Genomic DNA, 23,704 nt, shown 5'->3' on the forward strand with positions numbered 1-23,704 from the left:
TAATCTCACGGTTTGTGGGTTCGAGCACCACATTGGGCTTCGTGCTGACATTGTGGAGGCTGCTTGGGATTCTCTCTCTCCCTCTCTCTTCTGCTCCTCCTCTGCTCATAATCTCTTTCTCTCTCTTAAAATAAATTAAAAAACATTAAAAAATCCTGAAATGGTATAAAACCAAAGGAAACTTTAAAAGGTGGTAAGAAGATTATTGGTCTTCCCTCATTCCCTCATATCCATTCAAATTTTACCAGCTGAGGGCCCAGATAGGAAGAGACAAGCCCTGTCTGAATTCCAGATGTATAGAATCTATGAACATAATAAAATATTGTTTCACAACACCCTGTTATAGAGAGGAAACTGGTTGAAACACATCCTATTAATTTATTTTTCATTTTAGTCTATACTGTTTTATCAGTATTTTGTTTTTCATATGCCATTCCATTCTTAGTCAATTTCTATTTCATCCTTCAAAAACTTGTATTCTATATTTCATTCCAAATTCCATTTATTTTTTCTATTCTGTCTGCCATCTTCAAATCTGTAGTGCATATTTCATAGTCTATTTATTTCATGCCATTGCATTTTTAGTTCCATTCTATATTCCTTCCTGTTTTAATTCCACTTTCCCTCTTTTTCTTTAAAAAGTTCCTTCACTCCACACTCCATTCTATTCCTTTTCTCATATGACATTATATCGTTCATTCTGTGTGCCTTGATATATTTATTTCCATCCTCCTTTCCATTCCATTTTCCCATTATATTCCACTTAATTTCCATCGTCTTCAATTTTCCATTTCATATCCTGTTCAAGTCCATATTCTATGCCTCATTTTATTCAAGTTTCCTCTGCAACCAGTTTTCATTTCACCCCACTTTGCAGTACATTGAAAGCCATTTTTCTATTCCTTATTATTTAACACTCCAAGTACCATTTCATTCTGTTTTGTGTCATATTTCCGGTTGCTCATCCATTCTACTAAACCTCTCATGCCATTTTGTCAAAATTGTTAGAGCAGTGACTTTCAGGAGCTCTTTTGGCCAATATTTTTTTTTTATCAAAGAATTATAAATGTGCCTGGCCTTATACCAAGAATTTCCACTTCTGGGAATTTATCCATAACAAGGATAAACTTAGGATATGAACAAATTTTAGCAAGAAGGATATGACTCAGAGTGATAGAGTGCAAAATTGAAAACAAAATAAATGTTAGCAATATAAGAATGTTTGAAAATGTAAGCTTCCTCTATAAATGGAATATTTTCTAGTTACAAAATGCCCTTGTGTAAATTTATTTATTGACATGGAAAGGGTGTTGTCTGGATCCAAAACAGAGATTACAAAATAATATTTATGGATAAATACTTCCATTTTTATAAAACAGAGCAAAACAACTATGAAATATATAAATGGCTATTATGCCAAAATATAATTAAAGATTTCAAAAAAAAACCCACCACCACCACCACCAACAACAACAAAAAGTAAGCAACAAGAGCAAAAAAAACCATTTCCAGTAGTTACCTATGAGTGTGTGAAAATTTAAGTGCAAGTTTTCTTTAAAAAAAATTTTTTTAATGTTTATTTATTTTTGAGAGAGGGAGACACAGGAGACACAGAGTGTGAGTGGGGGAGGGTCAGAGAGACAGAGGGAGACAGAGAATCAGAAACAGGCTCCAGGCTCTGAGCTGTCAGCACAGAGCCCGAGCAGGGCTTGAACCCACAAACCACATTGAGCTCATGACTTGAGCTGAAGTCGGCCACTTAACTGACTGAGCCACCCAGGAGCCCTATTTCTTATATTATATTTGCTTTTTTCTGTTTTGGGTACTAAACATGCAACCGTTTTGTAGTAATGTCTAAAATGTCCAAATACTATACTTCAAGTCTGTGTATCATAACATATTTATATTAACAGAAATTAGACACGTATGGCCAAGAATGAAGACTAGGTCAAATAAATGAGCATGGATCCATCACTAGATTACTATGTAGTTTACATAAATGTTAATGAATATTTAAGGGCAGAACCACTCTTAAACCCAGTCAATTCTTGCCTGTGCCTCTGAGGCACAGGGCAGGAAGAAAGTCTTCCTGGAAAATATCTGTCTTCCTTCTCATGCCTGGGAACTACAGGAAGCAGCCGTGCTGAGTTTTTCCAACACAGTGTGGGCCCCATCCTGTCTCTCCTCTTTCAGCTGCCCTCCAATTTTTAAAGCCAGCCTGGGGAGATTCAGATGTCTGGAGGAGTCTCAGGACTGTCCCCTCTGGGGTCATTATGCACCCGGGGTCCTGACTAGATTCCTTATGGGTGACCTATTTAGGGAATTATTTTTCTGACCAGTGTGCTATTTCTTTCAAGTGATTTCTTTCTTTTAAGTTTATTTTATTTTATTTTATTTTATTTTTAACGTTTATTATTTATTTTGCGAGAGAAGAGAGAGCGCGCAGGCGCGTGTGAGCAGGCAGGGAAGGGGCAGAGAGGGAGGGAGGGAGGGAGAGAGAAAATCCCAACCGGGCTTTGCACCTGTGGGGCTGGAACTCAATAATGAGGAGATCATGACCTGAGCCAAAACCAAGAGTTCAGGGTTAACCAACTGAGCCACCCAGGGGCCCCTAAAGTTTATTTATTTTGAAAGAGAGGAGAGAGAGCGAGAGAGCATGAGCGCGAGCCCGAGTGTGAGCAGGGGAAGGGCAGAGTGAGAGGGAGAGAGAATCCCAAGCAGGTTCAGTGCATAGCCCAACAGGGGCTCAGTGCCACCACCATGAGGTCATGACTTGAGCAGAATTGGCGACCCATCTGGCCTAGCCATTCAAGGCATCCCTCTTTCAAGTGATTTCTTGAGTTTGAGCCACAAGAATGGTTCTGAGACCCTGATTTTGGGTCATTCAAATTGTTTATATAGAGCCCCACCCTCCTACACACACTCACACACTTTTAAGGGCTATGTTTCAAGTTGAGGAAATCCACAGGGACCGCTCCAGGGTGATGCACACCCTCCCATTTGCTGCCAGATGGGTCTGCGCCTCCAGGCTCAGGAAAAGAGAAGTCATGTGATATCCAGCTCACCAATCAGAAGTGAAAATTCTATCAGGGCCCGCCCCCTCCCCCCCCTTCCTTGCGCCTTTCGTCCTGGCCCTACTTGAGGTAGTGTTTACCAGCGCGGTCCACTTTCAGAGAAACTTGCTTTTGGGCCGCCCAGTCATACCAGGAGGAGGAGGAGGAGGAGGAGGAAGGGGAGGAGGAGGAGGAGGAGGGGAGAAGCAGCAGCAGATTGAATCCTTGGAGGGTGACGTAGCCCAAGGGAGTGCCTAAGAAGGAGGTCGCCTTTACCACCTCAGATGCCAGCAAGACTAGCAACCCAGAACCTTGCTGCCGAGAGTCTCCGTGTCTCGAAGGACTCAACACCGCTGTGCTCCGCGGCGTTCCGAAAGTTTCCACTGAAGCCTCCATTTCCATGACTTGCGCGGCATAAACTGCCTGCCGTGAGGCGTTCTGACCTCCCAGGCTGCGAGAGTTGCCGTTCAGGCCTGACACCTGTGGCGGCCGAGAATCAAGACCACGCACCTGGGCCGCTAGCCGTCACGGGAAAAGCCGCAAGGGGTCTTGGCCTGGTCAGTGGAGGAGCTCAGATCGAGGCTGGGGGGGAAAACATGCCAAAAAGCCACTCCAGTAAGAAGAGCCTGCCTAGACGTCCACCGGAGTAGACGTCCACTCCTCCGGCGAACTGTCTGTTTCCTGGAGCTTCCGGGACTCAGGTTTCTGAGCCTTTGGGACCATCTTCTCCAAAACCTTGGCCCAGCAGCAGACACCACTCTTGGGGTTCTGTCTGGAATCCAACATCATGCCCAGGCCCTGCTCTTCAAGTCCACGGCTCCCTGCCAGGCCCCGCGCGTGGAAGCCGCACCATCAGCCAGGCTGTGCATTCGGCAGCGGTCCAGCAAAGCCACACCCTGCCCGTGGAAGCCACGCATCCCCGCCAGACACAGCTCTTCTCAGCCACCACCGCACACCGGCCATGCCACACAGGTAAGAGGCACTCCGCTGCCATCCTTCTCCTCCGCAGCCAGCTGGTCTTAGGCCTGGCTCTCTCCCTAGGTTCTCCTCTGAAAGGCTTGTCTCCCGGAGTCCTTCAAACTCCCATGATGCTGAGATTCTGTGCCTTGCCTCCCAGCCTGGCGGTAATGCCACCTGCATTGGTGCCTCCTCATCCCGGTCTCCAGGCGTATTATATTCTGCTTTAATTTTGCTGGGCAATGTGGTGGGACCTTCCTTCCCTAGGCCTCCTGGGGTGCGCCCCACCATCCCCATTGGATTTTCTGCCTTGAGCTTCTTTTCCTCCTTCCACCATGATAATGATGATTTTGCCTGAGGTCCAACTCCAAGCCTAGCCCTCCTAGAGTTAGGCTAGCCTTACTGCCTCAGTTTGTTGCCCTGAGGCCTGCCAATCCAGGAGAACAGGTCGAAAGAGGGCATATAGCCCCCCACCCCCCACCTCCTGTACTGTGATTTCCCCCCACCCTCCCCCGGGCAGTCTCCAAAGCAAAGTTGGAATGGACATCCATCCACTGCAGTGGATGGGCTTGCCTGCTGGTGGTTACCTGTGAGGTTTCCAACGGTTTTGCTAGTCACTAACCATCATTAGGAGCAATTTTAAAGCCTCTCCTCCCCCTGATTCCACCACACAGTGCTTACTCTGCTGTTGAACCTTAAATCCAGGCCCCCTGTACCCTCACATGGCCTGCCCTTTCTCCTGAGCTGAAATTTTTCTTCTCCAAGTTGCCTTTTAACACAATGAATTTTTAAAAATGGTATCTCATTCTGGCTTTTCCACAATGAGTATGCAGAAAACACTTTTTTTGCTGTTGTTTTGGGGCATTTATGTTTCTGTAAAATGCCTATTTATGCATTTTGTTCCTTTTTCTCATTGCCTTAAAAATACACATGATGAATAATAACCCTTTTTCTGGTTAATGTGGGACAAACACTTCTCCCAGTTTTTGGTCTACTTCTTGAATCTTTTAAGTCCTCTCATTTAATACCCAAAACTTTTTAAATTATTACACAGCTGATTTGGACTATCCTTTACAATTTGTGCTTTTTATATTTTAATTAAGAAATCCTTTACTGGAGCTTCTGGGTGGCTTAGTTTCTGACTTTGGCTTAGGTCAGGATCTCCCAGGTTGTGAGTTCAAGCGCTGCATCAGGCTTTGTGCTGACAGCTCAGAGCCTGGAGCCTGCTTCGGATTCTGTGTGCGTGTGTGTCTCTCTCTCTTTTCCCCTTCCTTTCTTGCACTCTGTCTCTCTCTCTGTCTCTCTCTCTCAAAAATAAATAAACATTAAACAAAATTAAAAAACCAAATCCTTCTTTACTAACTCCAATAAGTTAGTCTTATTTTTTCTATATACTTTAACTCTTGCTTTTCACAGAATACAGTCCACCTGAAATTTGTTTCCATGTATAATTTAGTTCTGACTTTATTGCCTTTTTCCATATGGATAGTCTATCACCCATTAGAATTTTAAATTTTCTTCCTTTCCCCATGATCTACATGGCCCTGAAATGAAAAAAGGTTTTCTTTAAGCTTATTTATTTATTTTGAGAGAGAGAGAGAGAGACAGACAGACAGAGAAAGCACAGGTAGGGAGGTAGGGGAGTAACAAGAAGGAGAGAGAGAGAGAATCCCAAGCAGGCTCCAGCCTGTCAGTGCAGAGCCCGATGCGGGATTTGAACTCAGGAACCATGAGATCATGAGCTGAGCCAAGATCAAGAGCTGGATGCTCAACTAACTGAGTCACCCAGGTGCCCCTGAAATAGGTTTTAATTTATGCATGAATATTACTTAAGACTCATTCTCTTTCAGGAATATTTTCCTATTTTTTCACATTTCATGACCCTATAGTTTTTCATAGTACATCATAGAGCAGCTTGTCAGATTGCACAAAATATCCTATTGGGGTATGGTTGAAATTGCTTTGAATGTATAGATTATTTGGGGAAGTCTGTATTATTGTACTAGTGAGTCTTCTTGGCCGCAAAAACAGTGTATTAATTTAGATTTTGTGTGTGCATTTCATTGACATTTTATAATTTTCTCAGCAGTTTTAGTCTATTTCTAGGTGTGGTCTTCTTTGTGTCTATCTTGCTTGAAGTCTGTAGGGGTTCTTAATCCTATACCTTGATATCTTCAGTCAGTTTTGAAAAATTCTAGGCAACTATATCTTCATAGAATGAATTTTTAACAAAATTTTTTTTATTTTTCAAAATGTAAATTTGAAAAATTGTGATCTTCAGAACTTTTCATTTTATATTTGGAGGGCTGAAAGAAAGTAGAATGCTAGTTGATTGTTTAGGAGGCACAGAGAGTAATCATTCATTGCTGTTATTTGAAATGGAGTTAGGACCATAAAATTCCCATTTAGGCACTTCATACCTTCCTAGCATAGGTCATTTACAACTTGGACAAGAGAAGGTGACTGGGGAATCCAGATGACTGGAGAAATAGAGGTGGGGAGGGAACAGAGAGAGAGAGGGAGACACAGAATCCGAAGCAGGCTCCAGGCTCTGAGCTGTCAGCACAGAGCCCCATGTGGGACTTGAACCCACGGACCATGAGATCATGATCTGAGCTGAATTTGGCCACCTAACTGACTGAGCCACCCAGGCGCCCCAAGTCTTGTTTTTTTTTTTTTAATTGTTAATGTTTGTTTAGTTTTGAGAGAGAGAGTGAGCATGAACGGGGAAAGGGCAGAGAGGGGGAGACATAGAATTGGAAACAGGCTCCAGGCTCTGAGCTGTCAGCATAGAGCCCGACGCGGGGCTCGAACCCACGAACCATGAGATCATGACCTGAGCCAAAGTCGGATGCTTAACTGACTGAGCCACCCAGGTGCCCCAAGTCTTGGTTTTTTAGAGAAGGAAAATGTCTTTGTGTTGGGAACAGGAGCTTCTGAAATCTGCAGGAGTGGGAAGTAGAAGGCTGGGGAACTCTTTAAGGTTAATGATTAACATGAGAAAATGGTCAAATATTAAGTGGAAAAAATAGGTTAATGGATAATCTTATTTATTATTTATTGTTTTAAATGTTTGTTTGTTTTTGAGAGACAGAGTGTGAGCAGGGGAGGAGCAGAGAGAGAGGGAGACACAGAATCGGTAGCAGGTTCTGAGCTGTCAGCAGGGAGCCTGATGTGGGGCTCAAACCCATGAGCCGTGAGATCATGACCTGAGCTGAAGTAGGATGCTTAACTGACTGAGCCACCTGGTGCCCTGGATAATCCTATTTAAAAAATACTTGTGGAGTGCCTGGGTGGCTCAGTCAGTTAAGTGTCTGACTTTGGCTCGGGTCATGATCTCACTGTTCATGGGTTCAAGCCCCATGTCAGGTTATCTGTTGTCAGAGCCTGCCTTGGATCCTCTGTACCCCTCTCTCTCTGTCCCCCGTCCACTGATTCTCTCTCTCAAAATAAACTTAAAAAAATAAAAGTAAAAAATATTTGTGACTGAGTTTGTGAGCTATTATGTGAGGGTGAGTATGTATGTGTGTGTGTAGACATATTTGTATAGACTCAGATAAACTTACAGCCTGCTGTGAACATGATATATATCCATTTGTTTTTCTGCCTTGACCATATCACTTCTGTGATAATACTCAACTTAGCCATTTTTAAATCATTTAAGTTGTGGAAACATGGTAGGAGACCACATTAAAGTAAATGGAATGGAAAAAATAAAACCACTAAAATGAACTCCCTTTCTCGCCTTTCACATATTTCTCCTCTCTTCTCTTTTGCTTTTCTGCTACGTGGCCAGTACTGGCATTAGACCTGGTGAAGAAGGGCCCCAGTGTTGAGTCCCATATTTTGGACGGCCCTGCTCAGGCCCTTCTCATCTGCATTTAATGCAGACCTAAGAGTCCACAGGTAAAAGGAGATGAGGGCCCCAGGTCCAGACACTCTACTACTTTTATGGAAAATATATCAGGTACCCTAATTCCCTGGAGATACTTTCAGGGCCAGCAAGGCCCTATTCTCAGAGTCATTTTTAAGGAAGGAAGAGCTGGGCCTATGGTGTGCTCAATCTTGGCAAAAAAAAAAAAAAGTGGCCAAGTGGTCACTGTTTGTGGGAACACAGGGTGGCAGAGCTTGGAAGTGTGGGTTGAAGTGCTCCCAGAGTTAGGTGTGAAGTACTGCATGTTGTAGGACATAGCTGGTCATGGAAGAAGGGATCCAGGATATGGACCAGGGGCCTCCATTTGTAATTTTGCCCTGGGCACTGCAGATGTCCGTGATAGGCCTGGGTGTGTCATTAGATCTGTAACCCAGCTCCAGAGAGGTAGGGGCACCCAGGGATATATAGTTAGGAAGTCACACTTTACTCCTGGAGGTATCCCTGACCACAAAACACCACCTCATATCCCAGAGGCTGAGGAAAGCAGTATTTCAGGCCTTCCTTAGATCTGGTTCTTTCTCTTAGTGAGCCAGAATTGCAGACAGAATCAGAGATCCCACACTCTACTCCATCCAGTATTTTTTTTTAATGTTTATTTATTTTTGAAGGAAAGTGACACAGAACATGAGCAGGTGAGGGGCAGAGAGAGAGGGAGACACAGAATCCAAAACAGGCTCCAGACCCTGAGCTGTTAGCGCAGAACCTGAAGCGGGGCTCAAACGCACAAGCCATGAGATCATGACCCGAGCCAAAGTTGGTGGCTTAACTAACTGAGCCACCCAGCTGCCCCTCCATCCAGTTTTTTAAATCAGTCTCCTGGGCATTTGAACTGAGTGTGGGCCCTAATTCAATGCCCTTGACTCAGGTCTTCACCCTAAAAATCTACACAGCCCAAGCTGGCCACAAGCTCTTCTTCCTCCCTTTGACTTTGAATTCTTCCCATATTCCCTCCTTAATAAAGTACCAAATATCATCCATCTCTTAGGAGACCGCCACACCGCAGAATCCTATGGAAATGTATTAGGCATCATCTTCCTTGAACTTTGGAAGCATTTGATACAGTTGATCACTCCTTTCCCTTGATACGTGTTCTTACTTGGTCTTGAGAGATTTCCCTCTTTATGTTTACCTAGTATTCTCCTGAACCTTCCTTATCTTCTATACCTCTGTGTTAGGATTACTAGGGCTCTAGTGTCTGGTCATTTTTCTCTACACGCATTCAGTTTCTAGGGAATCCCATCTAGTCTTGAGTTTTTAAATGCCACTCTAAATCCATGAATTCCAAATATTTATGTTTGTTCTTACTCATTCCCTTGTACTCCATTCATGTATATCCAGCTGCTTAATTGATTATTCTACTTGATATGTCTAATAGGCTTCTCAAATTTGAGTGGTATAGAGTGCTGTCCATTGGAAATATAATACTAGTTACACATGTAATTAACTACTTTCTAGTGATCAAAATTTTAAAAAGAAATGTGAAGTTAGCTTTAATAAAATATTTTTTTAATTCCATCTATCCAAAATATTATATCTTTCTTATAGAATAAATACAAAAATAATGAGGTGTTTTCCATCCTTTGCTACTAAAGTATTGAAATTTGATAAATATTTTACTGTTACATTACATCAAATTTTGACTAGCCACATTTCAAGTGCTCAGTAGCCACACATGTGCATTTGTGTGGACAACAAAATTTTGGACCTTCTCTGCATCTGTTTTTATTGTATGATCCAGACCCAGTTTTAATCTGGGGACGAGGATCACTTCTCCCTTCCTTTATTTCTCTTGTCAATTTCCTATTGAATTCCTGCTAATGATGCTAATTGTGGAGTCCTGTCAAAGAAGGGAACTATGATGCATCAGTTTTGAAAGTTCACATGTGCTATTCTCCAGTACCTTTGGTCCTTCTTGAGATATGTTCCTTGTACTTGTGTGCTATTGGAAAGCCCAGACCATTCCAATTTCAGCTTTTCTTTCCAGTGAGTACCTATTGGCTAGTTTGCTGTTCTCTGTGACAAAGCTCGTCAGGTTCTACGGCTTTGCTTCGTTTTTACGTTCCTGAAGACAGTGACACCATGCAGAGAATGTGTTTCTTGATGATTTGTTCTCATCCACTTAAATCTTGGGGTTTTGGGGGAATATAAGTACATTCACGGTGCTATAAAATCATCATCTCTATCTAATTCCAGAATATTTTCATCACTGAAAAATGAAACCCAAATCCCTTAAGCATTCAGTTACTCCTCCAAGCCCTAACAACCACTAATCTGCTTTCTGTCTCTGTAGATTTGCTAGTTCTGGATATATCATATAAATGGAATCACACAGTATATGGCTTTTTGTGTTCTTTCACTGAGGCTTATTTTCAGGTTCATCTAAATTGTTGAATGAATTAGACCACATTACTTTTTTTATGGCTGAATTATGTTTCATTGAGTGTCTACCACATTTTGTTTATCCATTCATCAGTGGACAGATATGTTGGTTGGTTGGACATTTGGACCTTTTGACTATTGTAGTGCTGTCATGAACAGACATATATAAGTTTTTGTGTGAACATCTGTTTTCAGCTTTTTGGGTATATATCCAGAAGCATAAATGCTGGGTCATAGGGTAATTCTATGTTTAACTACTTGAGGAACCACCGTACTATTTCCACAGTAGCTCTACCAGTTTACATTCCCCCAAGAATATATGAGATTTCTGTATTCTCTACTTCCACATGAAACTTTATTATTGTCTTTTTAAAATTTTATAGCCATCCCAGTATGTGTGAAGTAGTATCTTAATTAGCTTTGATTTGCATCAAAGGTTTTGAGTAGTTTTCATGTGCTTATTTGCCAATTGTGTATCTTGCTTGGGGAAATGCCTATTCAATTCCTTTGCCAATTTTTAAATTGAGTTTCTGTTATTTTGTTGAGTTATAAGTGTTCATTGTACAGTCTGGACACAAGAACCTTATTAGATATATGATTTGCAACTAATTTCTTCCATTCTTTGGATTGTCTTTTCAATCTATTAATAGGGCCTTTGATGTGCAAAAGTTTTACATTTTGATGTAGTCCACTTTAATTACTTTTTATTTTGTTGCTTGTGCTTTGAATGTCATAACTAACAAGCCAGTGCCAAATCCAAAGTCCTGAAGATTTACTGCTATATTTTCTTTCAAGGTTTTTTCAAAAATAATTTTGTCGAGCACACATAAGATGAAATCTACCTTCTTAACAGATTTTTAAGTGTACAACACAGTATTGTTATCTATAAATACAATGTTGTACAACATATCTCTAGAACTTATTCACCTTCCATAACTATAATTTTGTACCTGTTGACAAGAAATTCCCCATTTCTCCATCCCCACTCCAGCTCCTTGCAACCACCATTCTCTTCTTTGCTTCTATGACAATTATTTGCTCCTTTAACTATTCTAGATACCTCATATAAGTGGAAGCATGCAGTATTTGTCCCTCAATGAATGAGTTATTTCATCTAGTATAACGCCCTCAACGTTCATCTATGTTGTCACATATTGCAGGATTTCCTTCTTTTTTAGTGCTGAATAATACTCCACTTAATGTATAGAACTCATTTTTAAATCCATCCATCCATCCATCCATCCATCACTGGACATTTAGGGTGTTGCTACATGTTAGCTATTGTGAATAGCACTCTAATGAACATGGGATTTCTAATGTCCTTTGAGATACTGATTTCATTTCTTGTGGATAAAGATCCCAATGTGGGATCGGTGGTCCATGTGGTAGTTCTGTTTTTATGTGGTAATGGAATTGCCATACAGTTCCCAGTAGAGGCTGTACCACTTTGCATTCCCACCAATGGTGTACAAGAATTTCAGTTGCTCCACATCCTCAACAGTTGTGTTAAAAAAAAATAGCCACACTGACAGCTGTAAGATAGTATAGTGATTTTGATTTGCATTTTTCTGATGATTAGTGACTTTTAGCACCTTTCATATACCAGTTGGCTCTTTGTATGTCTTATTTGGAGAAATGTCTACTCAAGTTTTTAGCTATTAAAAGATCAGAGTATTTGGTTTTTTTTGTTTGTTTGTTTGTTTGTTTTTTTTGCAATTGAATTGTGACAGTTCCTTACACAGTTTGGATATTAACCCCTTATCAGATATATGGTTTGCAAATATTTTCTCTCACTCTGTAGGCTGCTTTTTCACTCTATTGATTCTTTCCTTTGTTGTACAGAAGCTTTTAAGTTTGATGTGGCCTCACTTATTTTTACTTTTGGTGTCATATCCATGAAATCATTGTCAAGACCAATGTCATAAAGTTTTACCCCTATGTTTTCTTTTAGGAGTTTTACAGTTTCGAGTCTTATATTTATAAATGTCTTTAATCATTTTAAGTTGTTTTTTATATATGGTATAAGAGAAGAATACCATTTCAGTCTGGAGGTTTCTAGTTTTAGTTCTTATATTTGATTTTGTAATCCATTTAGAGTTGGTTTTTTTTAACTAAATGGTGTGAGTTAAGAATGCAACTTCTTTCTTTTACATGTGTGTATACAGTCACCCCGTTGCAATTTGTTCAAGAGACTATTTCTCCATTTAACAGTCTTGGAACCCTTGTTGAAAATCATTTGACCAAAGATGTATGGGTTTATTTTTGGACCCTAAATTCTATTTTATTCTACTGATCCTTATATCTGCTCTTAGGACAGCATCACATGGTTTCATACTGTAGCTTTGTAGTAGTTTTTGAAATTGGAAAGTGTGAATACTCAAGCTATATTCTTTTTCAAGATTGTTTTGGTTATATGGCATCTTTCACCATTCCATGTATATTTTAGGGCCAGCTTTTCCATTTCTTAAAAATGATCATTGGGATTTTGATAGGGATTACATCAAATCTGTAGATTGCTTTGGGAGTATTGCCATTTTAATAATAAGTCTTTTAACCCATGAACATGGCATATCATTCCATTTGTTTGGGGCTTCACTTATTTCAGCAATGTTTTCATAGTTTCTCAGTATACAAGTCTTGCACATATTTGGCTGAATTTGGTTGTAAGTATTTTATTCTTTTTGATACTATTGTAAATTAAACTATTTTCTTAATTTCCTTTGGTATTGTTCAGTGCTGGTATATAGACATACAAGTGATTTTTTTTGCATGTTGACATTGTGTCCAGCAACTTTTTTAGAGTCTGTTTATTGCTTTGTTTGAGGTGTGTGTAGTTGGGAGTGTTGTTGGATCCTTTAGGATTTTCTATATGTAAGATCATGTCATGTGAAAAAAGGAGTTGTTTTAGTTCTTTCCTTCCAATTTGGCTTTTATACTTTTTGGTTGCCTCATTACTCTGGCAAAAATTCACAGTACAGTACTGGATAGAAGTAGTGAAAGAGGACATGGTAGTCTTGATCCTGATCTAATGGGGAAAGCTTTCAGTCTTCTGACATTGAGTATGCTGCTAGCTGTGGATTTTTCATAAATGCTTTTTTATCATGTTGAGGAAGTATTGTATTCCTAGTTTGTTGAGAGTTTTTAAATGATGAAAAAGTGTTAGATTTTGTTAATTTTTTTGCATTAGTTGAGATGACCATGTTTGTTTGGTTTGTTTTCCAATTGCTTTCTAATCTGTGATTTCTTCTTAGGTAACGCATTGGTGTTGATTAATTTCCACATATTTGTGAATTTTCCAGTTTTCTATATGTTACTGATTTCCAGTTTCATTCTATTGTTATTGAAAAAGATATTTTGTATGATTTCAATCTTTTAAATTTATGGAGACTTGTTTTGGAGTATAACATATGATCTTTTCTGAAGTATTTCCCTTGTGTACTTGAGAAGAATGCATATTCTGTTGTTGGGTCAAGTGTTCTAAATTTTTCTGTTAGCTCTAGTTAGTTCATAGTGTTTTTCAAATTCTCCATTTCCTTTTTAACCTCTGTCTAGTTATTCTGTCCATTATTAAAAGTAGGGTATTGAAGTCTCCAAATATTTTTGTGAAACTGTGTATTTCTCCTTTTAATTTTGTTTCATATAGTTTTGGACCCTTGTTGGGTACATATATGTTTTTAATTGTTACATCTTCCTGATGAATTTACCCTTTTTTCAATATGTAACATCTTTTATTTTTTGTAACAACTTGTGTGTTAAAGTTAAATTTTATTTGATACTGATATAACCATCTCAGTTATAATTTGCATGAAATTTCCATCCTTTCCTGTTCATTCTACTAGATCTTTTGATCTAAAGTGAATTTCTTATAGACAGCATACAGTTCAATCATGGTTTAAAAAAAAAAAAAGATTGGGTGTCTGGGTGGCTCAGTTGGTTGAGAGTCCGGCTTCGGCTCAGGTCACGATCTCACAGTTTGTGGGTTTGAGCTCCATGTCCTGCTCTGTGCTGGCAGCTCAGGGCCTGGAGCCTGCTTCGGATTCTGTGTGTCCCTCTCTCACTCTGCCCTTCTCCTTCTCATGATCTATCTCTGTCTCTCAAAAAAAATGTAAAAAAAAAAAAGATTTTGTTTTTAAGTAACCTCTACACCTGATGTGGGGCTTGAACTCACAACTCTAAGATCAAGAGTCTCATGATCTACTGAGTGAGGAAGCCAGACACCCCGATCATGCTTTGCTTTTTTTTTTTTTTTTATCTCTATTCTTGAGAGAGAGACAGAGCATGAGTAGGGTTGGGGCAGAGAGAAAGGGAGACACAGAATCCAAAGCAGGCTCCAGGCTCTAAGCTGACAGCACAGAACCCAATGTGGGGCTTGAACTCACAAACAGCGAGATCATCACCTAAGCTGAAGTTGGATGCTCAACCAACTGAGCTACCCAGGTGCCCCCATATCATACTTTTAAAAATTTTTCTTAGTTTTATTGAGAAACACTTCCTTTTTATTTTCTTATATTTTTAAATTTTTTATTCAAGTATAATTAATGTAGTGTTGTATTAGTTTCAGGTATATAATTTAATGATTCAGCAATTTTATACATTTCTCAGTGCTGATCACCATTTTATCTATATCTATCCTTTTTATCTACTTCCCCCTTTCCTCCTTCACCCACCTCCCCTTGGGCAACCACAAGTTTGTTCTCTATATTTAAGAGTTTGGGTCTTTTTTCTCTTCTATTTTCTTTGTTAATTTGTTTTGTTTCTTAAATTCCACATATGAGTGAAATATGGTATTTGTCTTTCTCTGACTAACATATTTCACGTAGCATTATATCCTCTAGTTTCATCCATGTTGTTGCAGGATTTCATTATTTCCTATGGCTGAATAATATTCTATACTAACATCTTTGTTATCTACTCATCTGTCACTGTGCTTCCATATCTTGGCTATGTAAATAATGCTGCAATAAATGTAGGGGTGCACATATCTTTTTGAATTAGCGTTTTTATTTTTCTTTGGGCAAATGCCCAGCAGTGGGATTCTTGGATCATAGAGTAGTTCTATTTTTTATTTTTTGAGGACTCTCCATAGTGTTTTCCACAGTGACTGCATTCATTTATATTCCCACCAACAGTGCACCAGGGTTTTTTTCCCCCACATTCTCGCCAGTGTGTGTGTGTGTGTGTGTGTGTGTGTGTGTGTGTGTTTGTGTTTTAAGCTCATTTATTTATTTTTGAGAGAGAGAGAGAAAGGAGAGAGAGAGCTCACAGGGGAGAGACAGAGAGAGAAGGAGTGACAGAATCCCAAGCAGGCCCGACAGTGTCAGTGCAGAGCCCAACATGGGGCTTGAGCTCATAAACTGTGGTACAGTAACCTGAGCCAAAATCAAGAGTCAGATGCTTAAACGCTGAGCCACCCAGGTGCTCCTATGTCTTGTGTTTTTTATTTTAGCCATTCTGATCAGTGTATCATGATATCTTATTCTGGTTCCGATTTGCCTTTCCCTGATTATTAGTGATGTTGAGCATCTTTGTACATATGTCTGTTGGCAATATGTATGTTGGCTTTGGAAAAATGTTTATTCAGGTCCTCTGCCCATTTTTAATTGGATTATTATTTTTTAGGGGTATTGGGTTATAAGTTCTTTATGTATTTTGGATATTTACCTCCTATTGGATATATCATTTGCAAATATCTTCTCCCCTTTAGTAGATTGCCCCTTTGTTTTGTTGATGGTTTCCTTTGCTGTGCAGAAGATTTTTATTTTGGTGTCCCAATCATTTATTTTTGCTTGTGTTTACCTTGCCTCAGCAGATACATCTAAAAGAATGTTTCTATAGTTGACATCAAAGAAATTACTGTCTGTGGTTTTTTTCTATTAATTTTATTATTTCAGGTCTCACATTTAGGTCTTTAATGCATTTTGAGTTTATTTTTGTGAATGGTTTTAGAAAATGGTCCAGTTTCATCCCTTTGCATACTGCTGCCCATTTTCCCCACACCATTTGTTGAAGAGACTGTCTTTTTCCCATTGTGTATTCTTGCCTCCTTTGTTGTAGATTAATTGACCATAAAAGCATAGGATTATTTCCGGACACTCTACTCTGTTCTATTGATCTATGTATCTTATTTTTGTGCCATTACCATACTGTTTTGATTATTATAGCTTTGCAGTATACCTTGAAATCTGGGATTATGATACCTCCAGCTTTGTTCTTCTTTCTGAAGATTGTTTTGGCTATTCGTGATCTTGTGTGGTTCCACACAAATATTAGGATTGTTTGTTCTAGCTTGTGAAAAATGCTGGTGTTTTAATAGGAATTGCATAAAATCTGTAGATTGCTTTTGGTAGTAAGGACATTTTAACAATACTTGTTTTCCCAATCCATAAGCATGGAATATATTTACATTTGTGTCTTCTTCAATTTCTTTCATCTGTGTTTTATAGTTTATGGAGTACAGATCTTTCACCTCCTTGATTACTTTATTCCTTATATTATTTTTTGTGCAATTATAAATGGGATAGTTTTCTTAATTTCCCTGTCTGCTACTTTATAATTAGTGTATGGGAATGCAACAGATTTCTGTATATTGATTTTATATCCTGTGACATTACTGAATTTATTTATCAGTTGTAGTAGTTTTTTGGTGGGGCCTTTTGGGTTTTCTATATGTAGTATCATGTCATCTGCAAATAGTAAAAGTTCTACTTTTTCCTTGCTGATTTAGATGCCTTTTCTTTCTTTTTTAGGTTTATTTATTTTGAAAGAGAGATAAAGCATGAGCCACATAGGCACCCTAGCCTTTTATTTCTTTTTGTTGTCTCATTGCTGTGGTTAGGATTTCCATTACTATGTTGATGACAAGTGGTAGTGAGAGTGCACGTTCCTGTCTTGTTCCTTACCTTAGGAGAAGAGCTCTCAGTTTTTCCCCATTGAGGATGATTTTAGCTGTGAGTTTTTCATAGATGGCTTTTATTATATTGAGGTACATTCCCTCTAAGCCTATTTTGTTGATGATTTTTATCATGAATGAATGTCATACTTTTTCAAATGCTTTTTTTGCATCTGTTGAAATGATCATATGGTTTTTATCCTTTCTCTTATTATTGTGATGTGTCACATTGATTGATTTGCAAATATTGAACCACCCTTGCATCCCTGGAATAAGTCCCACTTGATCATGGTGAATAATTTTTTTAATGTGTTGTTAAGTTCAGTTTGTTAATATTCTATTGAGGATTTTTGCTTCTCTGCTCATTACAGATAATGGCTTGTTGATTTCTTTTTTTAGTGTCGTTTTCTGGTTTTGGTACCAGTGTAATGCTGGCTTTGTAGAATGAATTTTGAAGTTTTCCTTCCTCTTCTATTTTTGAAATAGCTTGGGAAGAGTAGGTATTAGATCTGTTGTATTGGGTTTTTATTTCATCTCTATTTTGTTTATTTCTGGTCTTTTCTTTATTATTTCCTTCCTTCACCTGGATTTAGGTTTTGTTTGTTTTTCTTTTTCTAGCTCCTTTGGGTGTAAGGTTGGATTTATTTGAGATTAGGTTTATTTGAGTTGTTTATTTGAGATTTCCTTTATTCTTGAAGGCCTATATTGCTATAATCTTCCCTCTTAAGATAGCTTTTGCTGTGTAATAAAGATTTTTTTTGAAAGAGAAAGAGGGAGGAGGACAGAGGGAGAGAGAGAATTTTATGCAGTCTCCACACTCAGTGAATTGCCTCATGTGGGGCTTGATCCCATGACCCTGGGATCATGACTGAGCTGAAATCAAGAGGATGGTCAACCGACTGAGCCACTCAGGTGCCCCAAATTTTGGATCATTATGTTTTCGTTTTTATTCATTTCCGTGTATATTTTTCTTTCATCTTTGATGTCTTGGTTGACTCATTATTTGGTAGCATGTCATTTAGCCTCCATGTATTTGTGTTCTTTCCAGAATTTTTTTGTGATTGATTTCTGGCTTCATACCATTGTAGTTGGAAAAGATGCATGATATGATTTTACTGGTTTTGAATTTATTGAAACTCATTATGTGGCCTAACATGTGATCTGCTCTGAAGAATATTCCATGTTCAATTGAAAAGAATGTATATTCTGCTGGTTTTGGTTGGAATATTCTAAATGTATAAAACAATGACTATAACAAGAGACAAAGAAGGACACTATGTGATGATAAAGGGAACACTCCAACAAGAGGATATAACCATTGTAAATATTCATGCACCCAATATAGGAGCACCTTAGTACATAAAACAACTATTAACAGGCATTAAGGGAGAAATTGAAAGTAATACAATAATAATGGGGGACTTTAACACTGCACTTATATCAACAAATAAATCATCCAGACACAAAATCAGCAAGGATACAATGGCTTTGAGTAACATATTGGACATATGCTCCTAACAGATAATGCTTTTTTATTATACATATCACTAAAATTTGCCTTTTATTTATTTTTTTAATTTTTTAACATTTTTTTTTGAGAGAGACACAGAGCATGAGTGGGGGAGGGTCAGAGAGAGAGAGAAAGAGAGAGGGAGACACAGAATCAGAAGCAGGCTCCAGGCACTGTGCTGTCAGCACAGAGCCTGACACAGGGCTCAAACCCACAAACTGTGAGATCATGACCTGAGCTAAAGTAGGCCGCTTAACTGACTAAAGTAGGCTGCTTAACTGACTGAGCCACTGAGGCACCCCTAAAATTTGCCTTTTAATTGGAGAAATTAATCTGTTTACAATTAAAGTAATTACCAATAAGGAAACATTTAATTCTGCCATTTTCCTATTTGCTTTCTGTGTCCTCATTTTTGTTTCTGAGTTCCTCCATTATTGTTTTGTGTTTATATGTTTTTTTGTAGTATACTGTATTCTATCCTTATTTTTTTTTCTGTATATATTTTTACTTATTTTCTTAAAGGTTGTCCTGGGGATTATAATTGAAAAAGTTATGAGAAAATTAGTTTGAATAAATATAAACTTAGTTTTACTAGTATATAAAAACTCTCCTCAGGATGCCTGGGTGGCTCAGTCAATTAAGCATCCAACTTTATCTCAGGTCATTATCTCATGGTTCATGAGTTCAAGCCCCACGTCCCCCTTTGTGCTCACAGCTCAGAGCTTGGAGCACAGCTTCAGATTCTGTGTCTCTCTCTCTGCCTCTCCCCTGCTCGTGCTCCCTTGCTCGCTCTCTCTTGCTCTCAAAATATAAAATAAACATTAAAAATTAAAAAAAAACCCTGCTCCTACACAGCTCTGTTTTTTCCTTCATGTTATCATGAAAAGTTCCATATTTTTATATTTTTTGCCTATCACATAGTTACTCTTTTATGCGTTTATCTCTTAAATCATATAGGAAACAAAGTAAAAGTTAGAAACAAAAGCATAATAATACTCGCATTTATATTTTTCTATGCAGCTTCATTTACTAGTATTCTTTATTTGTTAATAGGGATTTGTATAGTGTCCTTTTGTTTAAGCCTGAAGGAATCCCATTAGTATTTCTTGTAGGGCAGATGTGCTACTGAGAAGCTCCCTCAGCTTCTATCTGGGAATGTCTTAATTTCTTCTTACATTTTTGTTATAAAAATCATATAAAAAGGGGGGTGCCTGGATGGCTCAGTTGGTTAAGTGTCTGACTTCTGCTCATGTCATGATCTCACAGTCTGTGGGTTTGAACCCCACGTCAGACTCTGTACTGACAGCTCAGAGCCTGGAGCCTGCTTCAGATTCTGTGTCTCCTCTCTCTGCCCCTCCCTGGCTCATTCTCTGTCTCTGTCTCTCAAAAATAAAATTTAAAAAGACCAAAAAAATCATAAAACAAGAAATTTGCCATCTTTACGTTTCAAATATACAATTCACTAGTATTAAGTATATATACATTGTTGTGCAACAGATCTCTAGAATGTCTTCATCTTGCAAAACTGAAACTCATACCTACTAAACATTTATTTCACCTCCTTCCTTTACCCCAATCCTGGGTAATGATCTTTCCACATTTCATTTTTATGATTTTTATTATTTTATATACTTAATGTAAGTAGAATCATAGGGTACTTTTTTCTTTTGTGACTGGCTTATTTCACTTAACATAGTTTACTTGAGGTTCATCTGTGTTGTAACATGTGACAGGATTGATGTATTTTTTAAGAGTGCATAATATTTCATTGTATAAATATACCATTATTTTCTTTATCCATTTATCTGTGGACATGTGGTTTGCTTTTAGTTCTTGCCTATTGTGAATAATGCTGTGAAGCAATGTGGTTCTACAAATATATCTTTGAAATCCTGCTATGAAGTCTTTGTATGTATACCCAGAAGTGGGATTGCCAAATCATATGGTGATTCTATTTTCACTTATTTGAGGAATCTCCATAATGGTTTCTGTAGTGGCTATCCTATTATACATTCTTACCAATAGTGCACAGGGGTTCCAGTTTCTCTACATCCTCACCAACACTTATTTTCTGTTCTTTTGATAGTAACCACTCTAATGAGTGTGAAGTAATATCTCATCATGGTCTTGATTTGCATTTTCCTGGTGATTAGTTGTTGAACATCTTTTCACATGCTTCTTGGGTATTTGTTAGTTTTCCTTGGAGAGTTGTCTATTCTAGTCCTTTGCCTACTATTAAATTTGATTGTTTTTTCATATTGAATTGTAGATGTTTCTTATAGACTCTGGATATGAACACCTTATCAGATACATGGTTTACAAATATTTTTCCCATTTGATAGGTTGCCTTTTTACTTTGTTCATTGTTTCCTTGATGCACAGAATTTTTTAATTTTGATGTAGTCCCATTTGTCTCTTTTCACTTTTGTTGCCTTTGCTTTTTTAAGAAAATGCTTGTTTATTTATTTTTTGAGAGAGAGAAGTGGGGGGGCAGGCAGGCAGGCAGAGAGAGACAGGAAGACAGAATCCGGCAGGCTCAGAGTTGTCAGTGCAGAGCCTGGTATGGGGCTTGAACCCACAAACTATGAGATCATGAAATGAGCTGAACTTGTACTGAGATCATGACTTTAGCCAAAGTTGGATGCTTAACAGACAGCATCCAGGCGTCCCTCCTTTGCCTTTGGTATCTTACCCACGAAGTCATTGCCAAATTAAGTGCTGTGCAGCTTTTCTGCTATGTTTTCTTCTAGGTTTCTTCTAGTTCTTATATTTAGGTCTTTATACATTTTTAGTAATTTTTGTATTTGGGTAGTGTATGGGTGCAACTTTATTCTTTTGCACGCACATGGATATCAAGTTTGCCTACTACAAATTTGTTGAAGGAATCATCCTTTCATTATGTAGTTTTTGAACATTTGTTGAAATAATGTATATACAGGGGTTTATTTCTGAGCTCTCTAGTTTGTTCTATCAGTCTGTATATCTGTCTTTATTCTAGCTAGTATCATACTATTTTGATTATGGTAGCTTTGTAATAAACTTTGATGTTACTATATTTGAAGTGTCTAGCTTTGTTTTTATTTCTCAAGATTGTTTTTTGTTATTTAGGAAACTTGGAGATTATGTATTAATTTTAGAATGATGTTTTTTATTTCTGCAAAATATATCACTGAGATTTTGTTAGAGATTGCATTGAATCGTTGGGTGTGTTTGGGTAGTATGAATATTGTAATGATATTATGTCTTAATCCATGAGCATGGGATGTCTTTGCATTTATTTGTATCTTTGATTCCTTTTAGTAATATAGTTTTAAGTATATAAGTGTTTGACCTTATTAGTTAGGTTTATTCCTGAGTATTGTATTCTTTTGGATGCTACAGTAAACAGGACTGTTTTCTAAATTTCTACTTTGAATTAGTCATTGTTAGCATATACAAATGGGACTGAGTTTTTGTGTTGATTTTATATCTTGAAACTGCTAAAATTGTTTATTACTTGTAATAGCCTTTTGAGGATTTTTTAGAGTTTTCTACATATAAGATATCACCTGCAAACAGAAATAATTTTATTTCTTCTTTTCCAGTTTGGATGCCTTTTATTTCTTTTTCTTTTCTAGTTGCTTTGGCTAAGTTTTCCAGAACTATGTTGGATAGCTAGAGTGTGCATACTTGACTTCTTGATCTTTGATGGAAAGCTCTCAGTCTTCCTCATTAAGTGTATGCTAGTTGTGGGTTTTTCATATATTGCTTGTATTATGTTGATGTAGTTTTCTTCTATTCCTTGCTTATTGAAACTTTTTATCATAAAAGTGTGTAGAATACTGTCACTTGCTTTCTCTGCTTTGAGATGATTGTGTGTTTCTCCCCTTCACTTTGTTAACATGGTGTATTACAGGGATCGATTTTAATATGTTGAAGTGTCCTTGCATTTCAGTTATATATCCTTCTTGGTCATGGTATATGATATTTTTAATCTGCCATTTAATTTGGTTTGCTAGTATTTTGTTGAGAATTTTTACATTAATATTCATCACTTGTTTTGCAGTTTCTTTTTTCTTGTTGAATCTTTCGTTTTGGTATTAGAGAAATGCTGGCTTTATAGAATGAGTTTGGAAGTATTCCCTTCTCTTCAGTTCTTTGGAATAATTTGAGGAAGATTGATATTAATTCTTCTGTAATTGTTTGATAAAATTATTCAATGAATTTAGGGTGCCTGGTGGCTCAGTCAGTTAAGTGTCTGACTTCATCTCAGGTCATGATTTCATGGTTCTTGGGTTCGAGCCCCACATCCAGCTCTCTGCTGTCAGCATGGAGCCTGCCTCAGATTTTCTGTCCCCCTCTCTTTTCCCCATCCATGCTTGTATTTTCTCTTTCTCAAAAATAAATAAGCATTTAAAAAATTATTCAGTGAAGTCAACAACTTGTCCTGGGCTTTTTTGGGAGTGGGAGATGTTTGATTACTGATTCAATCTCTTAACATGTTATAATTATGTTGTTTTTTTATTTCTTCATGATTCAGTCTTGATTGGTTATACATTTCTAAGGACTTATTCATTTCTTTTAGGTCATTCCATTTGTTGGCATATAATTGCACATAGTAATCTCTTATAATCCTTTTTATTTCTGTCACATCAGTTTTTAATATTCTTTCATTTCTAATTTTATTATTTTAGTCATCTTTTTTGTTAGTTTACCTAAAAGTTTATCAATTTTGTTGCTCTTTTCAAAAATTCAATTCTTGGTTTCATTGATTTTTTTTCTATCTTTATTTCATTTATACCTGGTACAATCTATTATTCCTCCCTTCTAATTATGGGTTTAGTTTGTTCTTCTTTTTCTAGTTCCTTGAGGTGTAAAATTAAGTTGTTGATTTGAGATCTTTCTTTTTTTTTTTTCCTATGTAAGCATCTACCTCTCTAAACTTTTTTCTCAGTTATGCTTTCACTGCACCCCATAAGTTTTGGTATGTTGTCCTTTCATTT

The 23,704-nt window shown here is 37.8% G+C and overlaps 1 pseudogene; it reads left to right on the forward strand.

The window, feature by feature from the left end:
- The window catches only part of LOC115283371, a 154,519-nt pseudogene that overhangs the window by 104,041 nt on the left and 26,774 nt on the right, over positions 1–23,704 (forward strand).

The sequence above is a fragment of the Suricata suricatta genome, chromosome X (genome assembly GCF_006229205.1).
Source record: "Suricata suricatta isolate VVHF042 chromosome X, meerkat_22Aug2017_6uvM2_HiC, whole genome shotgun sequence".
In the NCBI taxonomy this organism is placed as follows: domain Eukaryota; kingdom Metazoa; phylum Chordata; class Mammalia; order Carnivora; family Herpestidae; genus Suricata; species Suricata suricatta.